We start from the raw sequence: 11,733 nt of genomic DNA, 5'->3' as shown, positions 1-11,733 counted from the left end.
ACTCCCCAACACTCATTCCACCCTGGGATAATTAGTAAAAGCCAACTAGCAGGCCCATTCTCCTTGCCAGTGATTGGTTGAGGAATGAACATGTGACACAACTCTGGCCAATGAGATGTGAGTAAAAGTTCACTGTGGGGCTTCTGGGAGAGGTTTCTACAGTCCCCAAAAAGAGAAATAAGAGTCCCACTTCCTCCTCTGAACTGTTGTGTCTGGATCTGATAATGTCACTGCAGCAGCCACATTGCTGCAATCATAAAGTTGCTGCCAATACACGGAGAAGGGCAGAACCAACACCACCACAAGGCAGTGGAGCTGGAGCCGGGGGTACCGCGCCCGCAGCCCACCCCACCTCACGGCTTCATGTTATGTGAGATAACATATTTCCTCCTCGGTTAAGCCATTTTCAGTCAGGGCTTTCTGTTATTTTCACCCAAAAGAAATATAATTTGTAGTCAGGACCTAAACGTAAAAATGTAGTTTAAGAAATTTTAATTTTCTAAGTTTTATTAGATAAATAAATTTGAGAAATTGAGCATCAGTTATACTGGAGGTCGCAGAGAGTGTTCCTCTATACACACAGAAGCCGCTGGACTTCAAAGAACCCAGAAACGGTGCAGAGAGGCAAATTTCAAAGACAGATTCCTCCCCTTCATCCTCATATGAGAACCTACTGGTCACATGACACATGTCTTCAACTGTGGCATTAAATATAAACTCAGGGAAGACATATCCGAAGGAATCACAAACACTGATTCCTGCTGGTATCATTGCTGGTGGAGGAAGAGAGGTTAGAGAGCCCAAAGGAACAGAACGCTAGCAGCTGTGCTCTCTTCCAGTGACAAAAGGGGACTTCACAGGCCAAGAGTCCCCAGCTCAAACGCCTTCAGGGCCCAGGCAGTTTCCATACGTGAATGGAACTGAGTGGGAGGGAGACAGTAGGTAACGGTGGTCCCATCTCCAGCGAGCATCTCCGCTCAGCCCCACATGATGTTACCGCAGCGTCAGTGTTGCCAGCTCTTCCCTTTTTCAAGACAAGCCAGAAACTTGGGTCATGTGAAGCTTTAGATTAGGGCAACCAATTCAACTTAAAAAAAATAAAAGCAGGGGCCGCCCGGTGGCGTAGCGGTTAAGAACGCACCTTCCGCTTTGGCAGCCCGGGTTCGCCAGTTCGGATCCCAGGTGCGGACATGGCACCGCTAGACAAACCATGCTGTGGTAGGCGTCCCACATGTCAAGTAGAAGAAGATGGGCATGAATGTTAGCTGAGGGCCAGTCTTCCTCAGCAAAAAGAGGAGGATTGGCAGCAGTTAGCTCAGGGTTAATATTCCTCAACAAAAAATAAAATAAAAGCAAAACAGTGTGGAGCCAAATAGAACACATCCACAGGCTGTGTGCGGTCCACCGGCTGCCAGTTTGCAATCTCGGCCCATAGGCTTAAAGCAAGTCCACAGAGTGGGCATATGTGAGAGTCGAGATGTCTGCCCTGTGCCGCCAGGCAGCGCAAACCTTTCCCTCTCACAGGACCTTCTGAGACACTTAGATTCTGGACCACACAGCTAAAAAGGTGTGATTCATAGTAATAGTCTCGCAAGAAGGATTAGCTGCAAAATGCGTCTGCGTAGTTGAATGAAATGATCTGTTGCATGGGGCTGATTACTGTCATCCGTTTCAATGTCAAAGACTGACACACAATTTTCATTTCAATCCTTGCCACGGCCAAGCTGCATATCAGTGATTAGCCACCAATGTGATCAGTTCTCCTGAACTCCTTTGCTGTGTTCCCAGGCTTTATAAATTAGCATCAGTCATTCACTTGCAACTGAAAAAAATAAGAGAGGGAAAGACACTGAGACCACTATTCCAAATGAGACGAGTCTCAAGAGAGTCTTGTCACAGCTCTCTGGAGCGTCCCAGCATAGCTCAGGGGTCACACTACAAATACTCCCTGGTTTCTTGAAGATAAGAGTAAACTTAAGGCCCATGAATGCCTGTGACTCATAGAAAAATCTGCTCATTTTCATGGGTCTATTTGTGTGTTATTTAAAAAGAGTGTGATATGACACATTGTAGCAGGAGGAACTGAGGTTAGATATTAAGAACAATTTCCTCACAAACAGATTGTGAAACATGAGAGCAGGTTACAAATGAGGAAGTGGAGGTGCCATCTTTGCAGGACTTTTCCGATAGCATTTGCCTGATGCTGTTGGTCAGATGCTATCACTGTGAGGTGGGAGGGTGGCGTTTGTGTGATGTGTCTACTCCAGCCTGCTCTTCACTCTTAAGCAGAGCTGCCATTTACAAAGGGTCAACCTGCTCACTGTCCTAGGTCCTTTATCTTATCAAATCCTCATAGAAACCCAATAGGATAAATTATGCCCATTTTACAGATGAGGAAACTGAGCCTCAGAGAGTTGAATAACTTGCTCAACTTCACCCTGTTATTAAATGGCAGAGCTGGGATTAGAACCCACCTTTGTGTGGCTTCCGAGTCCAGGCCCTTTCTATAAGGCCGTGCTGCTGCAGGTCCCTGGGCAGAGCGCCTGTGGCTACCTGTAGGAAACGCAAGGACAGCATGACCCAAAAAAGTTGTGAGAGCAATGCTGAGGCCCGAAGAGGAAGCCAGAGTCGGGAAGAGAGATAAGATGCCAACTAGGCAAGAGATAGAGACCTGAAGGGGAGGCAAGGTCAGAACCTGGAAGTCAAGGGATATCCTTCCAGAAATGAGTCTGCACTGACTTGGGCAGTCCAGGAAGTGAAGATAGTGAACAGGGAGTTTCTTCCCAGCAGCAGTCAGCTTGTGCTGCTGAGCCTGCCAAGCACCAGGCTGGGAGCTGCTGATCCGCCCAGCTCAGATTTTCCTTTGGTGACTCCTGATCTGCTAACAATGCCCCTGGACATTCTCATTCCTACGCCCTCCCTCCCCCCACCAGCAATTGTCTGAGGTACTGGAGCTGAAACACTGTTTCCAACAATGACTGTGCAACTTAGTAGAGCGCTTGTGTGCCTGTTCAGAATACCTGTAATCATGTAACTTTCCTTCCCTGAAAAGGTGTCCCTGTTGTTTCTGCCCTGCTGGGGGCGGAGGTTCCTGGAATAGCATCATTGCCACAACATAATAGAAGGCAGGTTGAAAACTAGTGAGTCTGCACAGCCCGATGGACTACAGGTATCTTAAGCCACATAGCCTTTTCTACTTAACACTTGTGGCTGAAGAGTGAGTGTCTCTGTTGCAAATCAGCCAAAAAGCAGCTCCAGGACAGCTCTGGAGCAGGGCTACCTGCAGACCATTTCAAGAGGTGATCTGAGTCCTGTATTCCCTCTTTTACGCGCTCGGTTTCCCAAACTCCAGTTGGTCCCAGCAGCTCCAGACTCTGTTCAGATAGGAAATCTGAGGAAATGAACACAACCGCAGAGAGAGGGGAGAACAGACACCGGGCCGAGCTTCCAGCTTTTCGACTAGAATTCATATGCAGTTCTTTCAATTAAACTCAAAACTTCCTGGAAGCTCAGGCCTCGAGGATCAAGAGGGAACCCCACACCTGTCAGTGCCTTTGGGAGGTTCTTTCATTCAGTCTGTGCCTTCCTGAAGCCCCCTTCTCTGTAACAAGGACAGGGAGAGAAAAACAAAGCAGATGGTGAATAAACAAACGGATCAGAAGGACTTTTCTTTTCTCTGTCTGGTCTTCGCCTGGCCAGGTCAATAAATCAATGCAAGGGCACCTCTTCCTGAAATGATCTTGCCCCGCCCTCCACCATGAAAAACGCCAGAGCCGACTTATCTGTGACCCCAGGGAAAGGTTAAAGTTCTCCGCAGTCTTCTGAGAGTTTGGCCCAGGGATTCACAGAATTCTGGGAACGCTTTGGATTTTAGGTTCATTCCCTTATTCCACAATCATTTATTGGATATGTCCTATTATCTAGGTGCTCAGTCAGAAGTGGTGGAGCGCTCCAGAGACGACTAGAGCAAAGTCCCTAATCTCTAGCTGCTCGGGGCGTGGTAGGGGAGATAAAGCATGAACCAGACGACTGTAGAGAGAAGGAAGAAAGTGCTACGTGTCACGAGAGAAACATAACCGAACAGTCATCATCATTTATAGTCGAACAGGACTTTCTGAAGTCAGTTTCCTTATATTTTTTCATTTGGTCCTCAGCACACTTGGGGTGGACATCTGCAGTTTTTCTTGCCCAGCATCCTCTCAGTTCGCATCCCACACGCTGCAGTCAGGGCTCCACCCCAGGGTCTAAGGTAGGACAAGTCTCCTGGGCTCCAGCCAACCCAAGCATCAAATTCTCCTGGCCATAGTGACCACCTCAGGGACAGGAACATGACCCAATGAGAGCAACAGGAATTTAGTTGGGCCTTTTTTTTTTTCTTTTCCATTCTTAAAATGTATTTATTTGAAAATAAACTTGTGGGAAAGTTGCACGGATGGTAAACAACTCTTTATCCAGACGTACCTATTAATATTTTGGCCTATTTTCTCTCTCTCTTCTCTGTGATTGGGACTTCTGAGAAAGAGGTCATCAAGCATGTCTGCTGGAGTTGAAGCAGAGAGACTGTACATTCTGGGTTTGCTGCCGGCCATCTTGCCGCTCTTTGAACCTGAGCCCGAAGGTGACAGAGCAAAAGGCAGAACTGAGAGAAGAGACAGAGTCCTTATGATATCATCTTAGTTTTGACGTCACCCACACCTGAAGCTATCTCTGCCCCTAGCCTTTTCATCTATATAAGTCAATAAATTCCCTTTTGTTCGAGGCCAACTTTTGTTAGTTTTTCTGTCACTCAAAACTAAAAGAGTCATGAAAAAGGCTTGAACTCTATGAGGTATTTCCATCTCTGTTTTATATAAGAAAAATTAAAGCTTGGATAGGTCAAAGGAGACAGTTCAGGAGTGGCAGAGCCAGGTCCTGAGCCCACACGTCCTGACAGCAATTTGCAGGTTCAGTCCTTCGCACCGCAGTGGCAGAAATCCAGGGGAAGCACAGGTACCATTAGGCTGGGAGAGTAGCCAGGCTGCAAAGGAGCCTGAGGGGAGCTGGACTTTGGAAGACAGGTTGGATTTGGCTTGCAGTGATGGCGAAAGTATTATGGGCAAAAGGGAGCAGCATATGCAAGTTCACGGATCTGAGAAACTCAGGGGGACATGGACAATAGTAAGTATTTTCGTTCTCAAAAGCATTGGGTGCATAACAGAAGAACAGGAAATAGTTAGCAACATATTTAGGATCAGAATATTTGGGGAACTGGAAATTTATCTTGAAGCTCAGAAATTCCCAAACCTCACTGTATTAAAGATTGGTTTCAAGTGACCAAAACTCAATTTTGGCTAGCTTAGTTGTCCTAGATCTTGGGGATAGGTTTATTGACCCAGGACAGAGGACTCAAAAGAACCTAGCGAGGAGAAAGTGTCCAATTCTTGGCTTTGAGTTCTAAAATAGTATCTGAAACCAGGACAAGCTGATGGAATGGAAGCAGGACTCACCTCTCACACAAAAAGATAGAAATGCTGGATAACTTTTTCATAAGACATATCTGAGATTGAAAGCAAGAAAGGGAAATTTCCAGGTGTCAGAAATCAAAAGGGAAGCCAAAGCTAGCATGGTGAGTAGAATCTGAAGCTAAAACAGGATAGAGAATAGAGATTAGGATGGGATTTTAATGTTGATATAGCAACAGAAGGAGTCCTTGAGCCCTGACAAGACCTGGAGTTGGAACAAAGGTCCTATCTGCTCCCCACAGGAGGATAGAAAAACTGTGTTTACCAGCCTGGGGAAGAAGCAGGAAAACTTGCCATTGGCATGGGCCACAGGGAGAAAGAGAATCATTTAGATAAATTGGAACTCCAAGTCTGTTTCTGCACCAGTGTGGGACCTGAATTCACATTATCCACCAGGTGCAAGCCACAGGATATGGAGCAAAATACAAGTAAATTCAGAGCTGGCCCAGTGGCATAGTGGTTAAGTTCACACACTCTGCTTCAGCAGCCCAGGGTTCACGGGTTCGGATCCTGGGCAGGGACCTAGCACCGCTCATCAAGCCATGCTGTGGCGGCTCCTCATATACAAAGTAAAGGAAGATTGGCACAGATGTTAGCTCCAGGACCATCTTCCTCAAGCAAAAAGAGGAAGATTGGCATCAGATGTTAGCTCAGGGCTGATCTTCCTCACCAAAAAATAAATAAGTTTATACCTAGACAGCGTGATAAAATTGGAGAACATCAATTATAAGAAACAAAAATCTGGGGCTGGCCCTGTGGCCGAGTGGTTAAGTTCGCGTGCTCCGCTGCAGGCGGCCCAGTGTTTCATTGGTTCGAATCCTGGGCACAGACATGGCACTGCTCATCAAACCAAGCTGAGGCAGCGTTCCACATGCCACAACCACAAGGAACCACAACGAAGAATATACAACTATGTACCGGGGGGCTTTGGGGAGAAAAAGGAAAAAAATAAAATCTTAAAAAAAATAAAAGAAAAGAAACAAAAATCTTAAAAGCAACCTATGGAAAAATACGGACTACCTACAAAAGACTGACAAACTATAGCAAGCTACTTGTTGGCTACAATAAATGCCAGAAGACAAAGGAATATCTTACAATTGCTGATCTATTGAGCTGCAAAGGGCAATGAGAATGAGAATCAGGACAGTGCTGGTAACCAAGCAAAGAAAAGAACTGGGCAGTAATGGAGTATTATTTACAATAGCCAAGATGTGGAAACAACCCAAGAGTCCATCGATGGAGGACTGGACAAAGAAAATGTGATATACCATGGAAAATTATTCAGCCATAAAAAAAGGGGAAAACTGCCATTTGCGACAACTTGGATGGACCTTGAGGAAATTATGCTAAGTGACATAAATCAGACAGAGAAAGACAAATACTGTATAAATACTGTATGATATCCCCTATATGTGGGATCTAAAAAGAAAAACCAAACTCATAGATACAGAGAACAGATTGGTGGTTGTCAGAGGTGGGAGGAGGTAGCGGATGGGTGAAGTGGGTGAAGGGTCCAAAGGTACAAACTTCCGGTTATAAGATAAATAAGTCCTGGGCATGTAATGTATCATAGCATGGTGACTATAGTTAACAATACTGTATTGTATATTTGAAAGCTGCTAAGAGAGTAGATCTTAAAAGTTCTTATCACAGGAAAAAACATTGTAAATATGGGTGGTGATGGATGTTAAGGAAAGCTATTGTGCTAATCACTTTGCAATATATACATAGAACAACTCATTATGTTGTATACCTAAAACTAACACAATGTTTTATGTCAACTATATCTCAAAAAAAAAAAAAGAAGAAGAACTAGGCAGTCCTTTATGTCAAAAGCTACTAGGTGGTCAAGTACGATTAGGACAGAGAGACGTCCATTAGATTTGGCAACCTAGAGCTCACCCGTGAATTTGACTAAGTGGTTTCAGTAGAGGGGTGAGGGAGAGAAAGCAGGTGTGAGGAGGCTGAAGTCAACAAGGAAGTAAATTTGTATCTCCAAAACCCCTTGGCTTCAAACACATACCATGACATTTAAAATATGATAATGATTTTTTTAAAAAAGACATAGCTAGACTCGCATATCCCCATGAACCAGAGATGGCATAGAAACACAGTAAGATGAGTGGGCTGAAGTCTCAGGCTTATGGGCTCTAAGTCTGGCAGTTGGACACTGGCAGCTGGGTGAGAGTTCAGCTCCTGTGAGGGTAAAGCGCTCCCCACAATGTGGGGAGCTGAAGGTCACATTTTGAAACCAGAGGCTGACGTGGGCCCCACTGCTTGTTTAAAGAAAAGCTGAAGAAAATAGCTGTCAATCTGCAGACTCTGGCTTCGTTAGAGCCCAGGGAGGTGAGAAACAAAGAGAACACCTGGCTACCAGGAATTGTTAAGCTGTCTGCTGGCCCCATGGCTAGACCCACCATATCCCGAATATCCAGGGGTAGAGAATCATGATCCAAAGCCCTGGCTCTGGGTTGAGGCCCAGTGGGCCAGATGGAGGCATCCCGGGAAGAGGTGAAGGGAAAGTAAGAAAGAGAAAGAAATCAAACAAAAATAAATACTTTCTCACTCAAAAAGAGCTTTTGAACCATAATTCCAAAATATATGAAAGAACCTACTGGTGAGAAACATAGTCTTTGAAATTAACAATCAGATCAGAAATTTTGTCAAATTTCTTCTGGAAATTCATAAAAGTGTATAAAAAGACTTTAAAATAGTTTGTTGAAATGTTCAGAGATGAGTGCACACCTTCCATTTCAAAAGGAAATTTTTAAGCTAAAATGAAATAATGTGAATGATAACCAATTGGAAATCTTTGAAAGGAAAAACATCCTAGTTGAAATCTAAAAGGCCATAAATGAGAGAAACTCTAGATTGAATACAGTCAAAGAGTAGATTAGGGAATTGGAAGAGAAAGCTGAGGAACTCATTCAAAATACAGCACAAGATAAAAAGAAACAGCAGTTAAAAATATGGAGAACAGATAAAAAGGGTTAAATATTTCAAATGTTTAAAATAGGAGTTCTAGAGAAAGAGAATTGAAAGCAATGGTAGAAAAAGCAATATTTTAAGAGAAAATTACTGAGTTTTTTTCTAGAATTGAAGAAAATCCTCAGGACTGAAAGAAATTTATACTCAGCCAAATTATTATTCCAGAGAGTATGTGGCGGGGGGGGCGGATTTCCACATGTAAAAAGTAAGAAATTCCTGCCCTGCACAGGCCCTTACTAAATGAACTACTGGATTTTTATTCTAACATGTATGTTTGTTCACACTAATATCTCTGAAATCATGACGTGTATTACAATCAATTGGCAACTTTTATTTTTAGTTTTGTTTTCCCTTAAAAAAGGGTCTAGTTTTTTGGTTTCTTTTTTTGAGGAACATTAGCCCTGAGCTAACTGCTGCCAATCCTCCTCTTTTTGCTGAGGAAGACTGGCCCTGAGCTAACATCCGTGCCCATCTTCCTCTACTTTATATGTGGGACACCTGCCACAGCATGGCTTGCCAAACAGTGCCGTGTCCACACCCAGGATCCAAACCGGGAACCCCGGGCCGCCAAAGCAGAACATGCACAGTTAACTGCTGTGCCACCGGGCGGGTCCCTGGATTTTTATTTGCTTAGTTTTCTATGTACTTATCTTAATGTATCTTCAAACTTTCCACCAGCTGTGTAAATATTCTCTCAAGTGTATTTGCTCTCATCAGGTAACTGTTGAGTCCATCTCCTTGAAGAAGTCCGCTCTGCAGCCTTCCTCCGACTCGCTCCAGTACGAACTGGTCCCTCTAAGCCTGCGGCATCATCGTCATCTGGAATCCTCGATTCACCATCATTCTGGGGATTTCCTCCGCCGCTATCTTGTGATGAAGACGCCGTCTCCTGGTTCCTATTCTTCCTCTCTCCTGGTGTATCCCCTTGTTTTAGTGAAACAAATTCTCCTCTTGTGTCCTAAGAGTGCACTGGAAGTAACATTTTTTTGAAACTTTGCATGTCTGAAAATATTTTTTTCTACCCTCACTTGATAACTTGGTAGGGTTGGAATTCTAAGTTGAAAATTATTTTTTCCTCTGTATTTTGAAGGCATTTTTCCATTGCCTCCTAGCTTTCCGTGAGAAAGCTGAGAATTCAGATGCGTCCTGATCTTTGAGCCTTTGTAGAAAACTGTTCTTTTTCTCTGAAATGTTTTAGGAACACTCCTTGTCCTGTTCTGGAATTTCTCCATGGAGTACCAATGTTCATTCACTCTGCTAGACTTCTGGTGGGCTCTTTCATGCTTTATGATGGGGCCTTCATTCCAGCTCCAAGTCTCATCAAGGCAAAAGCCTCGTCTCCTGTTGCCATATCAACATTAAAATCCCATCCTGTCCCAGCTTCAGATTCTGCTCACCATACTTGCTTTGGGGTCCTTTTTGGTTTCTGGCACCTGGGAATCTCCCTTTCTTGCTTTCAGGCTGCATTTGTGATATCATCCTGTCTCATGGCTTTAAATATCATCTACACACTGACAACTTGCAAATTCTATATCCACACCAGACCTCTCCAAACCTGCATAGTCAACTGTCCCTTGACATCTCCACTTGTACGTCCAATAGAAATCTCAAACTTAAAATTCCAAACCGGAACTCCAGATAGTCCCCCTAAACCTGCTCCTCCCTCTGTCTTCCGCTTCTCGGTAAATGGCATTCTTCCAGGTGCTCAGCTGAAAACCTCAGAGTTACCCTTGACTCTTCTCTGTCCCACCCCCGCATACAATGCCATCAGCAAATCCTCTCAACTCTACCTTGAACACATATCCAGAAACCAGTGAATTCTCACCATTTCCATTGCTAACACCTGTGCCCAAACCACCGCCTCAATTATTGAAATAGCTTTCAATTCGGTAGTGTCGGACTGTCACTCTGGTGCCCGTAGGGAACTATAAGCTTCTGTATTCATGTCCTCAAGGGGTCCCTCTCCTCAAATCTGGGCTGCCCTGAACCCTACTTTAAAGAAGAGAACATGACAGAATTGACGCTTGCCAGCAATGAGCCTAAGCCTTTACAAGGCCTGGCAGCTTCCATTTGTGCACTTTTGGAAGCCCTGAGCTGCCATATAAGAAGGCTGGCTACTCTGCTGGAGAGGCCACAACAGAGGGAGAGGCTATGAGACCACCTGGAGGTGAACGGAGAAATCCAGCCAACAATAAGAACCAAGCTGTTAGACATATGACCCCGGGGTAGCTGTGGCAGCCAGCCCCCAGCTGCTTGTGAACACATGTGAGTGAAGAAGCCACATGGGGCGTTCCAGGCGCAGCAGAAATTGCTAGCTCTGCTGCGCCTTGTCCGAATTCCTGACCCGAATTCCTGACCCACGGAACCATGAGTAACAGTAAACGTTAGGTGTTTAAGCCTCTAAGTCAGGGGGTAGTTTATTTTGCCACACTATCTAATCTAAACTCCAGTGTCTGCTTCCTCCTTCAGCGGTCGCTTCAGGCTATTCTCCACACAACCACCAAGGGATCTTTTGAAATGTAGGAGAGATCATATCACTCCTCTGCTCAGAATCCTCCAATGCTTCTCCTCTCACTCAGAGTAAAACCAGATATTTACAATGGCCTATAAGGTCCCAGGAGGTGGCCAACTGAGGCCGTGGGCCTAATCCTTGTACTGCGAGAGGAAAGAAGACTTTTACACTTTTTCTTTCTTTCTTTTTTTAAAGATTGGCCCTGAGCTAACATCTGTTGCCAATCTTCTTTTTCTTCTTCTTCTTCTTCTCTCCAAAGTCCCCCAGTACATAGTTGTATATTCTAGTTGTAAGTGCCTCTGGCTGTGCTATGTGAGACCCCACCTCAGCATGGCTTTACGAGCGGTGCCGTGTCTGCACCCGGGATCCGACCCGTGAAACCCCGGGCCAGCGAAATCGGAAGGAGTGAACTTAACCACTTGGCCATGGGGCCGGCCCCAAGGCTTTTACACTTTAAGAGGGTTGTTTAAAAATAAAAAAGAAGAGGAACAATATGCAACAGATACCATATGTGGCTTGCAAAGCTTGAAATATTTACTATCTGGCACCCTACAGAAAAAGTTTGTCAACCTCTGCCCTACACAGTCTGGCCACCTGATGACACTGGGTTCATCTCGTACCCTTGCTTGGTACCCTTGCTCATTCCCCTTGCTCACCTAGCTCCAGGCGGACTGGCCTCCTTATCGTTCTTTGCAGTTTCTTGCAGTTGCTCTAACCAGCCAGGCAGGCTCT

At 44.9% G+C, this 11,733-nt stretch overlaps 1 long non-coding RNA gene across 1 annotated transcript; it reads right to left on the bottom strand.

The window, feature by feature from the left end:
* Window positions 1–479: 479 nt before the first annotated feature.
* LOC111774353 (uncharacterized) lies at window positions 480–4,639 on the bottom strand. Its single transcript, XR_011440703.1, has 4 exons — window positions 4,462–4,639; window positions 3,543–3,601; window positions 2,475–2,553; window positions 480–1,822 (listed from the first exon to the last, which is right to left on the bottom strand). It is a non-coding gene; the product is annotated as an uncharacterized lncRNA (long non-coding RNA).
* Window positions 4,640–11,733: the final 7,094 nt, after the last annotated feature.

The sequence above is a fragment of the Equus caballus genome, chromosome 7 (genome assembly GCF_041296265.1).
Source record: "Equus caballus isolate H_3958 breed thoroughbred chromosome 7, TB-T2T, whole genome shotgun sequence".
Classification (NCBI taxonomy): Eukaryota; Metazoa; Chordata; class Mammalia; order Perissodactyla; family Equidae; genus Equus; species Equus caballus.
The sequence above is the reverse complement of the archived record's forward strand: the minus strand, read 5'-3'. Positions and strand labels throughout refer to the sequence as shown.